This window comes from Castor canadensis, chromosome 10, assembly GCF_047511655.1.
Source record: "Castor canadensis chromosome 10, mCasCan1.hap1v2, whole genome shotgun sequence".
In the NCBI taxonomy this organism is placed as follows: Eukaryota; Metazoa; Chordata; class Mammalia; order Rodentia; family Castoridae; genus Castor; species Castor canadensis.
In genome coordinates, this window is record NC_133395.1 from 62,081,242 (window position 1) to 62,103,389 (window position 22,148).

Below are 22,148 nucleotides of genomic sequence, written 5' to 3' on the forward strand. Positions count from 1 at the left end.
ACTAATTTACATCCCCACCAGCAGTGAGTAACAGTTCAAGCTGGTATACTTTTGAGAGTGAAAAAATCTTTGTAATTACTCCCTGACTAATATTAACCAAGACTGTCTCAAGCAAACCAGGCTTTATGGTACTCCCTTCTCCTCTCACTTTACCAAAACTATCTAATCCATTTAATCTAACACTTTGACCTCTTTCCAGAAAATTAGCTCAACAATTAAAATTGAAACTTTTAGCCTGCCATTTAAAAAACCTTATATATCTTAGAATTAGAAATTTCTCTAATTAAAATAATTTGTGTGACAGTTAAAATAATTAACAAATGGGAAGAAATCAGGCAGTACAATTTATAAGCAATACAATAAACTTTTCCTGTCTTTACTTTGTCAATTAGGTTTTCATGAAAATAATTAATATTTTTTTATTATCTGCCTCATAAAACCCAATTCTCTAACATAGCACACATCTTAGGTTTGTTGTTTTTGAATTATTTTCAGTAAACATTGTTTATAATGGAAACATTTAAATCAATATAGCATTGATCTTTTTAAACACATTTTCAAGTGAAAATACTCGTTACTGTTTTATTGAAACTTAAAAATTTAAAAACTGCTAATCCCAGTTGGATAACAAAACCCTGAATTATAAATAGCTTATATTTCAAAGTTTAGTTTGTAACTGTAATCTATAAATCCCCTCCTCATAAGCCATTAAATTGATTCTGTGTGTGCAATCACCCCTTCATTCAAGATTAAAGGGCCTATCTAATTTATACTGTGCCTGCAGGACTAACAGTATCCTAACTAGTACTAGTAATATTCTGGAAATCAGAGAGTACTTTCTCTATAACAGATTGTAAGAATGGAAAATTTGTTTTTAAATTACTGAGCAGATGAAGAAATGGACAAATGAACTGAACAGAGCTTTTTCAAAGGAAGAAGTCCAAATGGGCAAAAAAAACATGAAAAAATGCTCACATCCCTAGCCATAAAGGAAATGCAGATCAAAACCACACTAAGATTCCACCTCACTCCTGTTAGAATAGCTACCATCAAGAACACAATCAACAACAAATGTTGGCAAGAATGTGGGGAAAAAGGAACCCTAATACACTGCTGGTGGGAATGTAAATTGGTACAACCACTATAGAAAACAGTATGGAGGCTCCTCAAAAAACTAGAAACAGAACTGCCATGTGATCAGCAGTACCACTCCTAGGGATATACCTGAAGGAATATAAGTCAGGCTGCAATAAAGACACCTGCACTCTCATGTTTATTGCAGAATATTCACAATAGTTAAGCTATGGAAAAAGCAAAGATGCCCCAATACTGATAAATGGGTTATACTGGAGAACATCATCTTCAGTGAAGTTTGCCAAGTTCAGAAAGCCAAAAGCCGTATTTTCTCTCATATATGGAATGTAGACCCAATACAAATACAAGCAATATTTTATGTATATAATCTGAATCTATACAGAGCATGTATCCAAACGTGGGACTGGTAAAGGAGACAAAGGGAGGAGGAAAAGAAAGAAAGAAAGATAACAGATAATGAAATATATCTGTGTAGGAACAATACCCAAGGAAACACACTGAAAACTGTTAAATAATTCAGGATAGGAGGGAAAGGAGAGTAAGTACAGTGGAGGGGGGTTACATTGACTTAAGCACAATGCATGTACAGGTATAATATCAAGGCAAAAATCCTACTAAACAACAAACAGACACTTAACAATGAAAGACAAGGATGAAAAACAGCCACTCTGAGGAGAAGGTATTAAAGGGTGGGGGAAGGCAAAACAAAGAAGTAAAGAAGGTAAATATGGGTGATGCACTTGCTATACAAGAATGAATACAGGATTTTTAAACCTGTTGAAATCACCATAAGAAGAGGACTAAGGAAGAAAGGAGAAAAATGGAGGGGATGAACCAATTTGGCATGTAATACATATATACATGGAAATGTCATAATGAAACTCTGAATAGACACCTTAAACAAACAAAAATGTCTTTTTCAAAAATGGAGAACAGGAAGGTAAAACAGGTCATGTCTAGGGGATGGTATCAGTGGGAGAGGGAGGATATAAGGAAAGAGGATGAATGTAGTGGAAATACTACATACTCATGTATGAAAATGGAAAAATGAGACCTGTTGAAACTATTTTAAGAATGGGAGTGGGGAGATAAAGGAAAATGATGGAGGAGGTGAATTCAACTAAGATATATTGTAAGCATGTTTGTAAATGCTACAGTGTTCATGCTACAACATGAACATTTCTTCATGTTGTTTTTGGCCATTTGTACTTCTTCCTTTCAAAAAGCTATGTTCAGTTCATTTGCCCATTTCTTCATCTGTCCAGTAATTTAAAAACAAATTTTCCATTCTTACAATCTGTTATATAGCAAAACTATGCTCTGATTTCTAGAGTACTATTAGTACTAATTAGGATACTGTTAGTCCTGCAGGCACATTATAAATTATTGTGCAACAATAATATAATAAAAAAGGAATTGTTAAATGGAAAATAAATATCATTAGCCACATGTAGAAATTAATAAATGTAAATAAACACAAAAAATAAATTACTGGGTAGAATTTTTTAAAACACAGGAAAGGCTAAAGGGAACCAGATAGAAAGTAAAAAGGTTCTCCTCCCTTTGTTTACATCTCTCCACAACTGCAAGATGGAATATAGGTGGAAGGGAGTAATAGCGAGCCAGGAAATGTCTAATGACTGCTGTAGTTCATCTCCTCCCTTTGCCATCACTAGTTTCTGTCATGCAGTAAGCTCCTTTATCGCTCAGTGGAAAGTGAGAGTTAGGAACAGAAGTGAATTCACAGATAACAAGAAGAAAGAAAGTTTCAAAGGAGGAAAATCATGACAGTGAATAGATCCTTATTGCCCTAAGGTCATCAAGTTAGAAAAGCTGTTCTCTGAGAGCCGCTATAATTATAATAGAAAATCTGTATAGAAAAACTTAAAGAATTAAAATAAATGCAGTAGAAGTTCATAAGCACTTGAATTAGAGAATTAGAAATCATTCTTTTTGAAGTACTTTTATTAACTGTTGAGAATTCATGGAAACAAAACCTAGAGAACTTTTTATCATCTTTTATTTTAGGCTCAGAATTTGTGAGTTACAGCTCCTTGTGGGCAGAGCTTAGTATAATACTTTTTTTTTTCCTATAGCATACTTCCTAGAGAGACAAATTGCTAATCACTTTTTCTGTGAATTTAAGTGTCTCCTGAGATGTACTGTGCTAGTTGGTGAGTATTCAAAGAAAACCAAGATACATTCCTGCCATTCAAGAACAAGTACAGGGCTGGGGATGCGGCTTGGTGGTACAGCCTACCATGCAGAAGGCCCTGGGCTCCATCCCAAGGATGGCAAAACAAACAAAACAACCAGGGTGTACTAGGGAAAACTGACAATGAAAATTAACAGTCTGAAGAGAGATGTTCATAGGTTGTTCTAAGAACATAAAAGGAAGGGTACTCTAATAGAGTGGTATGTTAGGAAGAAAATTCTTCCAGGAGAAAGTGATGCGTAAGTTGTCTTTAAGGAAAATAGCAGCTGGCAAGATGACCAACAAGCCTCAAGGCATTTTAGACAAAACTAACAGTATTCAAAAGCAGCAGAAGGAAAGAATGACTTGAATTATTTGAATAACCATAGAGATTGGATGCATTAAAAAGCTCATGAAAAGCAGGTGTGACTAGAGATGAAATGGCTTGAGCAGCATATTGAGAACTTTCACTTTATTGTGAGGGTGAGGAAGAACTATTGAAGGGGAGTGTATACAGGGGAGTTAGTGTTCAGTTTACGGTTTGGAAAGATCAGTGACATCTTCATGTTTTGTTGACATTTGGTACCTGTTGGCCCAGAAATCTTCATTCTACAGACATCTAGAGATGTTCAACAAATTATAACAAATATTCTTTTAAATGCATAGCTGGGCTTCTGTCTGTTCTTTCCTCCCCTCCCCGCCCCCCCAAAAAAAAGGAAAGTAAAAGGAAATAAATTACTATGAGCCAGAAGCAAGGACTTTTCAGTATTTGTTTTCAAAAATATGTTTCATATCTATAATGAAAAGAAGTAAAAATATATCCTTTGTTTATTTGATTTGATTGTTCTTTATTGCCTCATACTAATCTTTCTAATACTCTCCACGATCTGATGTGTATCCTCTTTTTGCTCTTGACCTTATTCCACTCTTACATATCTAAAAGTGCAGTCCCCAGTTGACCACTTCCCAGTTTGCTCTTCTGCTCATTTATTAGGTTTATTTATACTGCCTGGTTTCAACCCATACTTTTTTTTTTTTTTTTTTTTTGCCATCTTTAGCTGTTAGTCATTGACTTCAGCACAGATGCATCATTACTTTTGAAATGAGAGTACTATCTAGAATCTGTCTCAGTTTTTTTTCTGTTGAAAGATATTTTGAAATTAACAACTTGCTGATGTTATTTTTGTGGTACAATAGATAAGCATGTCAGCAGATTGTCTTTTCTGAGGAGAGATACTGTAAAAATTAAGTCATTTTTGTTTGATAACTTGTACATAGGAATGTAAACATTAACTAAATGAGGAGCTTTTAGGTTTTGTATTAATAGATCTTTGCAACATGTGCTGAAGACTGCCCTTAGTTTAATTTTCTGAAACAGTAACCAGAATAGGGAACTGGGCCGGGTTTCTAAATCTGGGTTACTGGAAAGAACATAGATCCATATTTCATGGAGAATATGTGTGAACTCTTAAGATCCCTATTTTAGAGCCGGCTCTTCTGGTGATAAATTGGTACCTCCTTTAGATATCATCTGTTCTGTGAAGCTCTTGTTTCAGTTTCTCTCCTTTCTTAGTCCTAAATAAACATAAAGAAATAATTGAGTCCACATACTAAGTTTTACAAGTATTTGTAGCCCTTGTGCCTTTCACAAGCCCAGCACATAAAGAATGCTCAATAAATGTTTCAGTTGAATGAGGAAGAAAAGAATTTAGCATTTTTTGTGCATTTATATGTGTCAATCAAACGCAGTCTATGTAGACAAATAATTTTAGCTAAAAACTCTCCTTACACAGAGGCAAATATAGCTTGTTTTCCATGGCACCTCATAATTTATAAATGGGATTAAAGAATAAGAATTTATCAATTAAATTTCTAGTGGGTTTGCATTGTTATGACACTTGTACTTTGGTGTAATTCCATTTTACTACATGCAAGAGAGAAGATTATAAAAATAACATACAAATAAACTATGCCTGAATGGCTTTTATATGATCTGGCCCCTTCAGATTATATTTTAAGATGGGCACCAGTGGCTCACACCTGTAATCCTAGCTGCTTAGGAAGTTGAGGCCAGGAAGATTGTCATTCCAGGCCAGTCTAAACTAAAACATTTTCAAAACCCCCATTTCAAGAGAAAAAAGCTGGGCCTGGTGACACGTACCTGTCATCCCAACTATGACAGAAAGCCCGAAATAGGAGAATCATGGTCTAGGCAAAAAGCAAAACCCGTATCTTCAAAATAACTAGAGCAAAAAAGGGTTAGAGGCATGGGTCAAGTGGTAGAGCTCCTGCCTGGCAAGTGTGAAGTCCTGAGTTCAAACCCCAGTACAGAAAAAAAAAATTATATATCTATAAAGCAAAAAATTAATTAGTAAAATTGTTTAATTTTATTAACCTAATAGAGCCATAGTTAAGCACATGCTGCTTGGGTTTGCATTCAGAATTTTTCTGTTTATTGTTGTGCTAATCAGGTTATATTAAGCAATTTGGTCATTATTTTCATATTCTCATGCTTGTTTATGTAAATAGAATAAATGTATATATAAGTCTTAGAACATAATTTTGTCATAGAAATTATTAATAGAGATTGTTAGATCTGTGGAACCATAGAACACAAGACCTAAGTCAGATATATAGCCCTAATCACGTTGATCACAGATTAACCAGATCTACATTATTTTCTTTGTTTGTTTAATTAATGTCCCAATATCATTGCAATACATTGAGGATCTCATATTCTTCATCCATATGTTCATTTATTTATTCATTCAGTATTTTGTAAGAGACCCAAATGGATAAGCAGGCAGTCTTTAGGTCCTCAAGCTTATTTGACAGACCTTTATATATCTGTATGGGAAAATAAAATGAAATTTGTGCCTGACCATTGCCAGAATACACTTTTATCTTATGTTGTATTATCTAGAACTATCATATCCTAAGGCCCTGTTGCTGGGCATTTTTAAATAATAGCCTTGACAAGTATAAAGCATATGTTTATGAAATTTTTAAGTATCATAGAGTTACAAAGGACAACTTACAACATTAAATATCAATTTTAAAAATCAGAACATATTGAAATGACAAGTTAAAACTAGTAAAATGGAACTTAATAGGAATAAGTATAAATTTCTATGTTATGATTTTTTTAATTAAACAAACTAGTACTATAAAGGTAAATACTAATCAAGGTTGCTTTTTGAAGCTGATTCTTATCTATTAAACACAAAAGGAGTTTATTAAGATTCCCTTTCCTCTCACCACAGTTCAGTCCTGAAGCCAATAGGTGGGTAGAAGAATATAGTCAGTGCACAGGTGGCAGTAGGTGAGGCAAGCTGAAGTTCCCCAGAGTGAGATTCAAAACACAAGTTGGGTAAAGAGCATTACAGGGGAGAACAGCCAAGTTCAGGGAGTCAAAACCCACACAGAATGAGTAGGGAATTCACAGAGGAAAACAACCTGGTACCCTCAGAGTCTAAGCATGCTGAGGAGGGTAGCCTCAAAAAAAGGAAAGGATATTATGTGATACAAGAACCTGGTCAGGGTGAGGAAATCAGTTCAGGCAAGAGTGAGGTGGCCATCTGTGTGGAGAGGTAGCCTGACATACAAAGTAGAAGCCCCAACATGCTGGGGTTGTCTTAGAGTGGATAGTCAGAGCCCCACATGTGATAAATAGGATATTTCCATCCATCAGTACCATGATTGCACTGCCCTTCTCCACTGAGAACTTAATATTACTTGCTGCAGCACAGATGCCTTTTCTACAGAAACTGTATCCTGTGTACTATTGTCTACCAGATTATCAGCATCTAAAGGAATGATGGTCTTTAAATCACAACAAGGAAACTCCTCAGACATACAGAGGAGTTCCAAAGCCTACACATCACAACAGATGACAGTGTCCAGTATGGTGCAAAGGAGGAGGACTTAACTTTACAAATAGAACTTGCTTATTTTAGCAGAACAGAATTTAAACATGAGTCATCTGTTGAATCTCATTTTCAAAAGAGAAAACAAATTAGGTCTTGGACTGCAGCAATAGAAATGTGAGTTCAAAACAAATGGCAGTGCATGCATTTTAGATGTATCATGTTAACATCTCTAAAAGAAGTATTGACAATCTGCGATTGTCCCAAGTGAGGTAACCAGATGAGCATAGAAACATGAAAATCATTCTTATAAAAGGCTATAGACATAACATGAATGATGTTTAACCTGTACCAATTGAGAGCAAAATTTAGAACAACAGGAAGCAGATTTTGACTCAGGGAAGAATATCCAACAGTTGTGGCTGTATATAGGTGGAGTTATTCTTTGCTATACCAGAGTCCTATCATTAAATGCATTTATGCATTGCTTGGCTACTACAAAGCAATTCCTGCATAGAAAGAGAAATTTGATTAGGTGAATCCCAACATTCATGCTAAGTACAGATTTTTTGACTCCAGAATAATCTCTTAATTAAACATTTACAATCTCTTTAGTTAATTCTGGGAGTGAGTATTCTGAATGAGAATCTTAAGTTTAACAATATGCCTGTGCACAGGCACATTTCATAAAGTAATTGAGCTGGTGAATGGTTATTGCTCATAATAGACCTATAAACAGAACGCCATCTAGTTAATTTATTAATACCCATTACTGATGAAATAAGCACTTGGGAGAGAAACTTCTACTAAACTTCTGAATCTTATAGGGATAGAAACAGTTATGCTGTCTTTATCAGATATATAAAACCTTATTTAAAGTGTTCAAGAAATGTTATCTTGCATTTTGTTTCTGTAACAACAGAAATTCTCTTTTCATCTTTGATTCTGTGTGCTAAAATATTGGTGTACTTGTTTGCCTTGCTAATTACTAGATACCAAAATTAGACTTTTTATACTCAGAGATATTTTAGTGCCTCAGAATCTTCAATACAAGCACCAATTAAGATTGTACATTTATATGGAAATGATAATATTTAAGTATGTAAATAGTGAATTGTTGTTATCACATGTATGTAGACTATTAAACCAAAATTGCTGGATGTCTGTTTTGGGGTGTTTTTTTGGGTGGGAGAGTGGTTTAGTGGTATTGAAGTTTGAACTTAGGGCTTCACATTTGCTAGGCAGGTGCTCTACCACTTAAGCCATGCCTCCAGCCCTTTTTGCTCTCATTATTTTGCAGATAGGATCTCACTTCTTGCCCAGGCCAACTTGGACCAGGATTCTCCTATTCTAGGCTTCTTGCCATAGCTGGGATGAAAGGCACATACCACCATGCCCAGTTTTTTTTCCCACTGAGATGCAGGAAAGGGAGGGTCTTCCAAACTTTTGGTCTAGGCTGGTCTGGAACCCCAGTCCTCCCCATTTCAGCCTCCCACATAGTTTGGAATAACAGGTGCGTGCTACTGTGCCCATCTTCCTCACCCCGCTGGCCTCAAACCTCAGTCTTCCCCTTTTCAGCCTCCCAAGTAGCTAGAATTACAGGCAGAGTATCATTATGTAGTCCAGGCTAGCCTTGAACTCGGATTCCTCCTGCTTTAGCCTCCCTTCAAGTGGGTTAATCCTGAGCCCCTTCAGCCATTAGAGAATGCGATTAAGCTGTACCTTCAAGTCATGTTGCTTTCCCTTTCAATTCCAAGTAGCTCAGTCTGGCTTCCCAGCAGTTACTGATGTTCTTGTTGTTGTTACTGGTGTGGGATTTAGTTGGTCTTTCTTCTACTGACCCCTCATTCAAGAAGTAACCAGCACTGTACTTCCTGTGTCAATTATTTGCAGTCCTCTGTCCCACTTCTCTTCACTGCTACTGCTGTTCATCAGTACTTTTCTGTTCTCGTCAGTTTAAGTACCTGATCCTGACTCTCCCTGTCATTAAAGCAGTTTTTGAAGGGAAGGAAAAGTTTATGCCAACCAATAAGCACCATTTTCTCACCTTTTTTGTATGTTCCTAGATCATGATGAGTATAACTACATAGTTATTCTCCCTTACCAAATTTAGTTCATTCTTACTTATTTGCCCTTTCCTTTGCAGAGCATTTTTTAGCAAGTTCTCTAGACTGAGCCAGATGGCATTTGAGATCTGTAGTACAGTATTTTATTGCCTATAAAGTTTTTATCTCTATTGCCTCCTAGTGAGTTCTTTGCTTAAGAATGTTGGAGCTCCTGGCCCTGTCTTCCTGTCATGTTGTAGTCTGAATCCTTTTGCCCATAAGAACTAGTCATTATCCTCTTCTCCCAGAATGTCATTGTGGGAGAGAGGAAAGGAATGGAGAGTTGTCATGCAGGTAGAACTCATGATGATCTACTCTGATATCCTAGAATCCCTGACATTCCTCAGTCCCATCATTCTTGTTAATTATACCAGGGCTTTGCTATTAAAAATACCTCTGAAATGTATTAGCAATTAAATGTCTATTATTGTATCATATAACTTTTTGCTGTACTTACTATAGCTAGAAACCATAAAACTTTTCTTCCTAAATTCACAATAATAAAAATTCGAAGAAATAATAGATTATATGAATGAACTAATGGTGTGTTTTTAAAGGTGCAGGTCTGTGAATAAGTTGACCTATATCCTAGAACCAGTAGGTGGGAGTTATAGGAAAAAAACAAAACAGATTATAGCTCAGTATGAGAAAAAAATTTTATAATAAACAAAGCTGTCACAGTGGGTTAGGAATGATCACTTCCCCATCCACTTGTGTGGTGGTAATTTACTCTCGCTCTTCCCTTGGTGCTATCATAGAGGGCATTTAACTTCTATTGAGTGAATGGTTGGAGTTGATGCCTTTTAAGTTTCTTCACAAGCCTAAAATGCTGGAATTTTATTGCCTTAGATAAAATCAGGCCATTACTTTACACATATATAAAATGAGGATGGGCCAGAGCAAATCAGATTGTTTCTACCAGTTCTCAAATTTTTATGTATTCAGAACTACTAATTATACCACATCTGAAATTTATTTTGATAATAGGGAGGTCAGTATTCTAAATTTTTTGCCAGACCACTAACAGCCTTTTGTTCGCTGACCTTTTGTTTTTGTCATTTTCATGACAAATCCAACAGATCGGAGTTTAAGTTCTGCCGAAATTGTAAGTAATTCAAGCTAAACAACATACGTAGTAGATTCTTATTCTCACACGGGTAGGTATTAGTCACTTTTTTATTAGCAAAACAAACTATGGATAAGTAATCTTTATACATTACTTAATAACTGCCTTAGAAAAATGCCTTAAAGCATAGACAACTATTTTTCATACTGTTGGAAATAACATTATTGTACAAAAATTATGCCTTTTATATTTCCCCTTCCTAGTTGAAAACATCACTTCCATTAGAGTGGTTCAAAATAATAGTTTGGAAACTTTAATGAGTCTTGTTTGTGAAAATGAATCACACCAGATTATCCATTCATAAATTCAACCCACTTCAATGTATGTGAATGACTGTGACTCATCTTGAATACATTTTGTTATAGTCAGAGGTTGTCCCCTGTAAGCTACTTAAATGTTATTTTTCAAGAGAGACTATGTTATATATGACTTAGGAGAAATTTGTAGCATATGTGTTCTTAGTGAATAAAATATTAAGTTTGCATATTCTTCCATATTTCCATATTCTTCCATATTTCCATATTCTTCCATAGAAGACTACCATGCTGGCAACTCCTGTCTTTTTTGATATATATTAACATGTACTTTTAAGAGTATTTAGCAGGTACATGAAGTAAACCAGTCACAGAAGGACAAATATTATATGATTCCACAGTTAAAATAGGCAATGTTAAAATATTGTGATGGAATTAAGTATGCCCAAATACATGTAGGAGACCAGAGTCAGAATACCTTAGCAAGCATAGAGAAGTCATTGAGTACTTCAGGAGAAGATGATGTTTAAAGAATTTAGCCAGGAGGGAGAAAATTGGAGGGTATCTTTTAGGCAAGAAAGAATAACATATGTAAATGTGGCACACACACAGATTACAGGGGACTGAAAAGAGAGGTCAATTGGAGAAGAATGCATGGGGGGAGTGACTGAAAATTAGAATAGAAATCAAATATATTCTAAGCTAAAGATTGCACATTTTGGGCAATGGATATAGCTCAGTTGTAGAGTACATGTTTAGTTTGCATGAGGTCCTGAGTTCAATCCCCAGCACCAAGCAATTTTAAATTATTTTAATTTATGAATTAAGATTGGATTAGGGATGTAGTTCAGTGGCACAGTACCCTGGACATCCCCAACACTAAAAAGAAAAAAACAGAAAAAACCCTGACATTTCAGATTTTATTCTGAAAGGAATAAGGAATCACTGAAGGATTTTAAACAGGGGAATAACTAAAGGGCTTAGTGTGGGAAGTGGGAGGATAGAAGCTAGTATGGTTCACAAATTCCACAGTCATTTTAACAGAAAGATAAATGACACTGTCTTTCACTATACTAAAGAATACAGAAGAAATAAAACAAGAAGAAGTAGGAGAAGAAGGAAGATAATGGATTTATTTCTGAACATATTAGGCTCAAAATACTTCTTGATTTTTATTATCCTTACTCATAAGAAAGGCTTGGAATGGAAATACAAATTTGTCAACATATAATTTGAAGCAATGAGGTATGAATGTGTTCTTTAAGAAAAGAATGTAGAATAAGAAGATTGAAGTTGAAGTTATGAGCATCGTGTAACATTTAAGGGTAGAAGAGGAAGAGGAAATAAGATTATATGTAGAGAAACATGAAGGCCTCTTTTACCCAGTCTCACTAAGGCTAAGACAGTACAACATGTACTGTGGGCTGTTAATATTTTAAGGAGAGAAAAGGGCCAGTAAGTTTGTGGTGTTAAGGAGAAAAAGAGATTTATTTGCTATAGCCCTTCCCAATGGCTTTAACGTACTGATATTAATTATGAATTTCCAAGAATTGGTTGTCATTTGCAGCGTGTTCCAAACTCTTCTGAACATAAAACCCTTGTCTAGAAGCACATTATGAAACCAGATCTTTAAAAACACATTTTTAGAATCTTCTACCCTTGAGCAAATTCTCTTAAGTTTCAGCTTCCATTTTCTAATGTTTTGATACTAACACTACCCCACATTCTTATCCAAGAATAAATAAATATGTAAATATATATCACATCCCTCTAGGGAGAGGAGGAAAACAGTAGTATAAAGAAAAGTCAACAACAAAGACAGGAGAAATTATGTAGCTTGTCACAAAGAGCTACCTTCTTAAATGTGGAAAGAGCCTCTCTAAATGAAGACATACAAAATAAGGCAATGGCTAGGAAGACATATCAAGAAAAGAAAAAATAAATGGCCCTTAAACATATGGGTATTTCAACCCTATTCAAAAGAAAAATTGAAAGAACTACAGTGAGAGATTGTTTTCACTTTTCAGGCTGGCATACATCAAAAAGTTTTGTAACTATAGATGAGGATATAAATGCTGAAGAGATTTGGTAATGTAGAAACTGTAAATTCCCTTTGACACAGAAGTTTGACTTCTTGTTGATTTATCCCCTAGATAACACTAACGTGAAATAATGATATTTGTACAGTGATATTCATAACAGCATTGTTGTAATAGAAAAAGGTTAAAATAATTGAATTTCAATAGGGGAATTACTAAGTAAATTATGGTACATTCTTATAGGGGAATACTGTGCAGCTATTCAGAGATCGAAGCATCTCTGTAGTAGGGAAAAAATCTCTAAGAAATATGACTATACAGAACAGTATTTGTATTTTTTAAAGAATATACAGATAATTGCTTTAACATTCACAAAATATCTCTGAAAGGATTGATAAGAAACTAAGAATGGTTTCCTTTGGGAGAGAAAACTATATGGTTGGGGGACCAGATTGTAAAAGAAGACCTCAAACTTCCAGTCAATCAAAATGTTCCCAACTTGTATCATAGCCATAAGCAAAGAGCCTAGAAGAAGCCCTGTCCCCTTATCGTCCTCGGCTTAATTTTATCACAGGTGATCTATATAAATAAGTTTCTGTTTCCCAGTCTGGTAATGTTTGAACCTGGAGAGAATGAAAGGAGATTTTGTGAGATTTTTGTCCTATTGCTTCTCAGTCTTTTGCATCCTATTTTAAGACCTTGTTAGTTGGTAGGGACTTACCCTGAGGAGGTTGGAATGAGTAGGGTAAAATAGAGGCAACAGCAGATGATCAAAATATATACAATGATAGAGAAAAATAAGGCCTTATAATCTAGTCTTCTCCAGATGAAAGTCAATAAAGGCTTCTGTAAAATAGCCTGTGGTTTTTACTGTGGAAAAATCTAAATTTAAAGACCATTCATTAAAAGAACTATGACAACTGTCTCAGCATTGTTTATGTTTTGCAACTATTTCTTTTAGATAATTAACAATTAAAAAAAAAAAAAGACCTCAGGCTGAAGGAAAGTCCTTGGGGAGGGGGAGGGGTGAAGGGGGTGTTTGTGTGTGTGTGTGGTGGTGGGGATTAAACCCAGGACCTTGCACATACTATGCCCCCATCCCTACAAATTTTTTAAATATTTTTTCTAAGAAACAACACTGGTTAAAGAAATGACAGCAAAGCAAATGCCTGAAGGTATGAGAAAGGGTCCTTGGCATATTTTCAAGTTGGTCTATGTTAGATTAATTATGACACTAGATACCTCCAGCTCTCATCTCCCTTTGGATTTTCGGTCTTCCTGGGAAGTGATGCTCTTTGAGGAGAACATAAAGTAAAAGGAAAGATATTATAAGTATACAGGCTTAGTTTCTTTTCAGGAGAACTTAGAACAGGATGTAAACTTTCTGTGGCAAGCCTCCAGCAGTAGTTTCTGTTCCTGTTACGAGATTTCCAATTCTCTATGGGTACATTTAATTTGGAGAGAATATATTTTAAAACTTTATATATGACTACTCATAATAAGCTTCCTTCTCTAATCCAGTTTTAGCCATAAAAAGTTTAACATTTTGATGTTCAAAAATAATGATAAATCTAAAATTATTAAAGGTCCTAAGAAGGAGAGAGGGGACACAAGATGCTAAGATTATAATGAGTTATGAGGCCCTGGTGTAAAGCGCTAAATCTGAAGAGAAATGTTATTTGTCAAGCACACATATTTATATCAAATGCTTAGTAAATGGTGATGTGCAGATACCATTTAACTCATTTGCCTGGTAGAATTTTAAGATATGTTTTTAAAGGTCCAGATCTTAAATCAGAAGCTGTAAGGAAATTTAAGTTTGTTATATGGGAAATCTGTAATTAAAATTAAAAAAACTTAGCTATTATGTAAAAAAAAAAATTACCTCACACAACCCTTTTTAGCATTAGCAGTACTGACTTAATGTAGTCTGCATGGTGGATGACTGCTCTGCCCTGTCACTTGGGCACTTTTTTTAAACCAATGCGGCCTTAATGTTTGATTCTGGCAGGATTTGCGTCATTGATCTGTATCATTTCTGTGTGATGTCAGTGTGTGGGTGTTCAGTTATTGAGACATGGTTAACCTAATGTGCCGCAGTAAATCCCAAGTACTATTTCCTACTGGACTAACAAAGAATGATTCATCATCATTCATATTACCCTGGTACTAAAAATAGTAGTATTTACAAAACCCACTGCATCCATGCACACTAATATCACAGCCTCTGCAGATTTCTAACATGGGCACTAAAAAAATAACTTAGAAACAAGTACTTGGAAAACACATTTCCTACTTCCTTTTCTATTTATATGTAGTTCAATTTAATGCTAAAGGTAGATTCTAACCATATTCAGACTTACTCTACTCATACATGCACGTGTGTTCAAAATCTGCTTAAAGACATTTTTAATTGCCTGTATACAGACAAATGAAATTATCTATAATTCTGAATCATACTTAGGCCACTAATTTAGACATTCTGCTTTATTCAAACCTTAAAAAGAGTAAGTTTCCAAGGAAAAGAAAAGTCTCTAAACATCTAACCAGAAATAATGACTTTGATCTTTTCTCTCTCTTCTGTAACTTCCTGCCTCATTCTGTTCCCAAATTATAATCACCAACTTGTTAGATTCCTAGGCTTGAGGCTTATGCTAATTGCCAGCCTTGTGTGAATAAATGTCTTAATAAATAAGCTTCCCCATTAATAAGGTGGCCTTCTGTCCCAGTTTGTCTAGGACAGTCCTAGATTCTTATCTTGGTTTTTAACTGGTTTAACATTTTGTCTCAGATTTATCTTTTGGTGGGGAGAGGAGTACTGGGGTTTGAACTTAAGGCTTGCACTTGCTGAGGCATGTGCTCTGCCATTTAAACCATGCCCCCAGTGTTGATTTATCATTTTTAACAGAATAATGTTAATAATTCCGCTAAAATGATAAGCAATAAATGGATTCGTTTAGCCACCATTTTGTGTTTCTAGTCTCTTCCTTGATCTCCTCTATTAAGTAATTCATCCTTATGTTTTCACTTTAATTTGTTTTTAAATATGAAAGACAACCAGAATAAACTGCTCCCTTTTCCTGACCCTTATCAGAAAGGCAAAGTCAAAAACAGTAGTCAAGGTACTTGGTAGTAAAACAAAGTACACTTAATGTCTTAGCCCCAGTTGAGTTGCTATAACAGAGAATGAGTAATTTATAGAAAAAGAAACTCATATCTTCTAGAGTCTGCAGAGTCCAAAGTTGCCATCATATGGCAAGAGACATGCCAGGTCAGGGCTCTCTTCCTGTTTTTATAAAGCCACTATTTCCATAATGGGGACCCCACTCTCATGACCTCATTTAATCATCATTACCTCCCAAAGGCCCCACTTCCAAATGCCATCAGTATATAAATTGGGCCTTGTTTCCTGGTGGAAACACAGAAATATTTGATGCTGCTGCTCTTGCTGGCTGACCACTTGGTGTCACCAGGCCACCAACTGGAGGAACCAGGGGAATCATACCTTAAATGAATGTGAAATACATGCAAGCGATAAAATCCTAAGTATTCCTGCAACACGTTATATTAAAAAATATTCTGAATGATTTTGTCATTTATTATATAAATATATAATTGTTTATTACTTGGCAGTGCTTTTTTATTTACTATCAACCTTTTCAGCAATAATAAGCTTTAAAAGTCTAAATTTGATACATTCGAAGAATTACAAAAAAATTCAGTGATGTTTGTTTGTAAGAATACAATGGCTGTAAAAGAGAATATTTGGACCTAAATATTTACTCATTTCAATAAGAAAAAAAATACAAATATCATTCACTTAGAATTTACTCCAAGCACCTGAGAAACAAGAATATTTTCCTAATATAAGCAGAATCTTTAAATATTATAGAAAAGATTCAATCAAAGGTATCAGCAGTGTCAAATTTATTAATCACGAAATATAACAGGCAGTTTTATGAAAAAAATGAAAAGACAGTATTGAAAGAATATTTTCAATCAGTAATAAGGAATTAAACAGTACAGCTAATAAACTGATTAAAAGATATGGATACATACTTAGAAAAATTACTTTCATTTTACCATTTACTGTTCAGATACTCACTGTAAAGCCCTTTAAATGTTATTTAATGTACTTGTATGTTTTTTGGTTTTTTGGTCTTTTTGTTTTTGCTGGGACTAGCGTTTGCATTCAGGGCTTTGCACTTGCAAAGCAAGCACTCTACTGCTTGAGCCACACCTCCAGTCCATTTTGTTGTGGTTATTTTGGAGATAGGGTCTTGTGAACTATTTGCCCCAGCTAGTCTTGAACCCATGATCCTCCTGATCTCAGCCCCCCAAGTAGCTAGAATTACAGGCATGAGCCACCAGCTCATGTCTTTAATAAGGGATATTATTTTTTAAAGTATTTTTAATAGAACTCCTTTTCATGTGCCTTAACAAAATAAAATTAATCAATAGATAAATAGCTAAATTACATAATTTTAATAACTTTTAGCCCCTCTTTCACTTCTATAACTGTCCTTGATTGGTAATGATGTGGTTACCCTATTCAGCTCTATTTTTGTCCCTTTCTCATCAACAGAGGCTGGAGAATAAATCCCTTTCCCTTTTACCTTTAAGGAATTATTCCCAAATCCTGTCCATAAATTTGGGGAAATTTCATCAGTCTAAGAGTTGGAAAAAATAAGGATAATGCATGGTTTTTCATTAAGCTAAATTTATTCAACTGAAAAGTCTTTTTTAAATTCTGAAGCTACATAATCTCACTGTTTTAAAGTTACCCTATACTCTCTTTGTGAAGTAATATGATAATATAGGATAGACTTCTTTTTTTGGTCCTTAATTTCTTCTTCCTTTTAATGTCTTTACTTGGCCCAATAAAAAGTTGATTCCCAGAGTTAGTTTTGAGTTTATTAGCACATATGTTCAAATGATTGGGACATAGTACATTAAAACACAGACACCTGAGTAAACTGACCATTCTCTGGTCAATGTCTAGTCTCCTAACTTCATCTTGCCTCCCTCCCCCCTCATACACCAATGAATCCAGAATATACCTGGTTTTAGAATGACCCTCACATTTGCTTCCTATTGGTATGTATCATATAACATAAAATTTTTGTTAATGCCGTGTTATAAATAAAGGAAAAAATTAAGAGAAAATAATTGTTAATTGCGTGGCCAGATTTGTAAGATGACTAAAGCTCCTTAAAAGTCGAAAGAGGAATAATCATGGGTAAGCAAATGAAATGGATTTAAAAGGACAAGAAACAAGGTTGGTTAGCAGCATTCATTGACCTTTTCTTGGAATCTTGACTCTGTGGATATGTGAGCTGCATGTTTGCTTATTCAGGTCCTATACCTTAATCCTGCCATAAAATCAGGGTCATGGTAATAATGGTTAAGTTAGTTTTTTGAAGGATCAGACAAAAGTTTGTTGAGAAGAAAGAGGGATGCATTTCACATCCCTGCCCTTTTATATCTTAATGACCCCAAACTACTTTTTGCTGAGCTGAATGACTCTGCTTTAAAATTTTTGACATGCAAATGACCCAGATTTAACTATTGTACTATAATACCAGCCTTAATAAATAGTTTACTTACTGCCTGGGAAAAAAGTCTTAAGTCAATTGTCCCAGATTTTAATTTGTCTCATAGTTAACAGTCCCTTTCCCTAAGTCAACTGATTTATCTGTCTTATTGTTTATTTTGCAACTATTTTGGAGGATACATTGCTTAAAGTGGGTCATTTGTCAATGCTTTACTGAATTTTCTATATAGCAGAAATTAGCACTGGGTTATTCTTGCTTCAGTGTTTTTCAAGCCAAATCATTGGGATAATGTTCTATGGCAGTGTGAGCTATACTTGATCTGCAGAAGGACTAAATTGACAGTGTGATCTTTGGTGTATAGTTTTATTCCCAGCATTCCATCTCACACAAACCACAGAGTGCTTTTATGGCCCAACTCTATTAAGAGCATATGAATAGCCCTACTTGTTCCTTATGTATTTTTTCTTTATTAATTTCCCTTTTCTTTTGTCACTGATTATGGTTTTGGGTTTTTTTTGTTTGTTTTGTTTTGTTTGCTTTGATGCTGTGTATATCTCTTAAGTCACCTTCAGTTATCTTTCAGGACAAGTTTGTCTATTAAGTAACTCATTAACTGCATTCCATATAATATCCTCCACTTACTAGAAACTTGCAGAATCTTTCCTCACAACAGTTTCAATGAGATGGTTAGGTATATAACTGCATGTGATAGTTATATGTAACTAACAAATATTTGAGATGCTTGTGTTGGGTCCTTCCATCCGAGTACCAGGAGTTTTATTTTGGCAGTACTGGGGTTTGAACTCAGGCTCTCAGACTTAGTAGGCAGTGCTCTATTACATGAGGCATGCATGCTGCCAGCATAGCAGGACTTTTGTGTGCATTTTTTTTTTTTGGTGGTCCTATAGATCAAACCCAGGACCTTGCACATACTATACCCAAGCACTTCACCACTGAGTCACATCCTCAGCCCTTTTGTATGTGTTGTAGGAGTTACTGACTAATGCCTTACATGCCCTTCTGACAAGACTTAACTCTGTACTCTTACTAAGAGTTGCCACTAAGTGTAATGTTCAGCATTAGTGACACAGTCCCAACTTTCAGTTCTATTAAGGAAATATAGGACTTTTCAGTTACATTAAAGAAAATATAGATCCATTTACGTTTCCTAAAATATAGATCCACTTATGTTTCCTAAAGTTCTTATTAATTTGATAATCTGCGTCATATGATTTTGCTAAAGGAATAAACATAGAAGATATATTGAGAACATTGCAGTTTGTAGAATTTGTTAGGTGGTAATTGGCTTATTTTACATTTTTTCCCATTATCTGATTATGACAATTTTAGCAAACTTAAAAATGTACCTGCTTTTTTTTTTCCTAACATTGTCTCAAATATTTTTCAGAGCACTCTTTTTTTCCTTCTTTCTTTTTTTGACAGTAACTGATTTTGAGTTTTCATGCGGATTGAGTATTACAGGCCTGGAGCTAAAAATTATAAGCTTTCATGAAAGTAAATAAGATAATCTTGGGAGATAGGGTAGAGTAATAAGTACAAGCAGGCCAAAAGCAAAATTCCTTTGCAAACAACACTCAAAGGAAGAACAGAAGACAAGAAGTCATTAAAGACTTGAAAAGGCATTATCAGAAGGTAGAAGGGGATCCAGCAGAAACTATGTTTCGTAGAGAGTTGTCAGCAATGTTATTTAGAATTGGCAGACAAGAGTTTGCTCTTAGTGACAGTTGCCAGAGTAATCTCATTACAGTGGTCTGGGCAAATAGCAGTGGATTGAAATGTGATTTGGGGTACTTCTAGTTCATTTGGTAGACTGGATGTTCTGAGTAGCCATCTACTTCTAAAACAAGTTCTTCCATAAACCAATTAAAACATTGCATTTCTGCTCCCATAAAAGGAGGCCTATTCTGAGGAGTGGGGAGCAAGAACAATTTGCTGGAACAGTTGGGTATCCATTTGTGGATGAAATCAAACACTGCCCTCATACTTTACCCAAAAGTCTGGAAGACTTATATGTAACAATAATAATGATGATGCTGGGATTATGTCACCATACCTATAATCCCAGCATCTGGGAAGTTGAAGCAGGAAGATTGTGTGCCAGCCTGGGATGCATAGTGAAACCTGTGTCAAAAACCAAGGACTGTCAAAAACAATCAGATACCTAGGAATAAACTTAACACAGGATGAGAATGACCTCTACAAGGAAAACACAAGCCACTGAAGAAAGAAAGAAGACTAAAGGAGGTGGAAAGCTCTCACATTCTCATGGATTGGCAGAATCAACATAGTAAAAAAGGCTATACTACCAAAAGCAATCTACATGTTCAATGCAATTCCCATCAAAATCCCAGTGACATTCATCACAGAGATGGAAAAATGAACCCTAAAGTTCATTTGGAAACACAAAAGACCATGAAAAGCCAAGGCAATACTGAACAAAAAGAGCAATGCTGAAGGTATCACAATACCCGACTTCAAACTATACTACAGAGCCATAGCAATAAAAACAGCATGGTACGGGCACAAAAAAACAGATATGAAGACCAGTGGAACAGAATAGAGGACCTGGATATGAACTATGCAGCCATGCCCACCTAATTTTTGACAAAGGTGCCAAAAACATACGGTGGAAAAAGATAGCCTCTTCAACAGATGTTGCTAGGAAAATGATATCTGCCTTCAGAAAACCGAAACTAGATCCATGTTTGTCACCCTGGAGAAGTATCAACTGAAAGTGGATTAAGGACCTTAATATCAGACCTGAAACCTTGAAGCTAGTACAGGAAAGAACAGAGAATACACTGGAAGCAGTAGGCATAGGCAAGGACTTCCTCATTAGAACTCAAGCAGCTCAGCAACTAAGGGAAAATTGACAAATAGGACTACATGAAATTAAAAAGCTTCTGTACAACAAAAGAAACAGTCTCTAAATTGAAGAGTCCTCCCACAGAGTAAGAGAAAATATTTGCTAGCTATACATCAGACAAGGGACTGGTAACCAGAATATACACGGAGCTCAAAAAACTGAACTCCCAAAAAATCTAAAGAAATGGGCAACTGAACAGAATAGAACTTTTTCAAAGGAAGAAGTCCATATGGCTAAAAAATCCTCACCATCCCTGTCCATAAAGGAAATGCAAATCAAAACCACAATAAGGTTCCACCTTACTCCTGTTAGAACACTCCTGTCAACTAAACTAAAATCAATGAACCAATTAAGAAGTGGGCAAGTGAACTAAACAGAACTTTCTCAAAAGAAGAAATTCAAATGGCCAAAAAACATGAAAAAATGCTCACCATCTCTGGCCATAAAGGAAATGCAAATCTAAACCACACTAAGATTTCACCTCATCCCTGTTAGAATAGCCATCATCAAAAACACCAACAACAACGTGTTGGTGAAGATGTGGGGAAAAAGGAACCCTAGTTCACTGCTGGTGGGAATGCAAGGTGGTGCAACCACTCTGGAAAAGAATTTGGAGGCTTCTTAAAAATCTAAACATAGATCTGCCATATGATCCAGCATTCCCACTCCTGGGGATATGCCCAAGAATGCAACACAGGTTACTCCAGAGGCACCTGCACACCCACGATTATTGCAGCGCTATTCACAATAGCCAAGTTACGGAAACAACCAAGATGCCCCACTATTGATGAATGGATCAAGAAAATGTGGTACTTGTACACAGTGGAATTTTACTCAGCCATGAAGAAGAATGAAATCTTATCATTTGCAGGTAAATGGATGGAACTGGAGAACATCATTCTGAGCGAGATCAGCCAGGCTCAGAAGACCAAAAATCGTTATGTTCTCTCTCATATGTGGACTTTAGATCTAGGGCAAATGCAGCAGTGTGGTTGAACTTGAGTCACATGACAAGGGGAAAGCACAT

General features: G+C 35.4%; 1 protein-coding gene across 2 annotated transcripts in view; it reads left to right on the top strand.

Moving 5' to 3' along the window:
* Fndc3a (fibronectin type III domain containing 3A) overlaps positions 1-22,148 on the top strand; it is a 146,689-nt gene that overhangs the window by 52,905 nt on the left and 71,636 nt on the right. The window lies entirely within an intron of this gene.